Genomic DNA, 604 nt, shown 5'->3' with positions numbered 1-604 from the left:
GCTGGGCTGCCTTCCTGTCCCCTGCCAGATCTTGTGCCAGAGATGGGTAGTCAGCCCAGCTGGACTGACTGCCATCCCCAGTGCTATGGTCAAAATGTTTCGACTTTTGAAACATTTAAACTAGCCTCATTTTGTTTCGAGGCTATTTCGACAGCCTTTGTTTCATTTCTATTTGGCTGTTTCGACCTTGAAATGAGTTGAAACAGTGTCTAAACAAAACGGCTGTTGAAATTTTGCACAGCCCTAGTATATATATACACCAAGTAGCATACTGTTTGTCACAAACCTTAACCCACTTTCAAAATCTTGTACTTGTCCCAAAAATCTCACATCTGTGCACCTATGCTCCTGTGTACCTGTCAGTATTTCTTTCCTTGTTGAATTTACCCTGTCCCTTTGGTTCTAGTACTTGTTATGAGCTGTAAGCCCTTAGTTAATTTGCTTTCACTGTCACTGGAGCTGCAGCAGCTGTATAGTTTTTTTTCCCGGTTCACAACATGCTTGCACACCTTCCTTTGTGTTAACTATTTCTGTAACTTTTTCATACCAAATTGTCCAATCCCCTGGCACTGTGTCAAGCATTCCTTATATGGTGCACCAATCC

Source organism: Alligator sinensis, unplaced genomic scaffold, assembly GCF_000455745.1.
Source record: "Alligator sinensis unplaced genomic scaffold, ASM45574v1 scaffold321_1, whole genome shotgun sequence".
NCBI lineage: Eukaryota > Metazoa > Chordata > Crocodylia > Alligatoridae > Alligator > Alligator sinensis.
The sequence above is the reverse complement of the archived record's forward strand: the minus strand, read 5'-3'. Positions refer to the sequence as shown.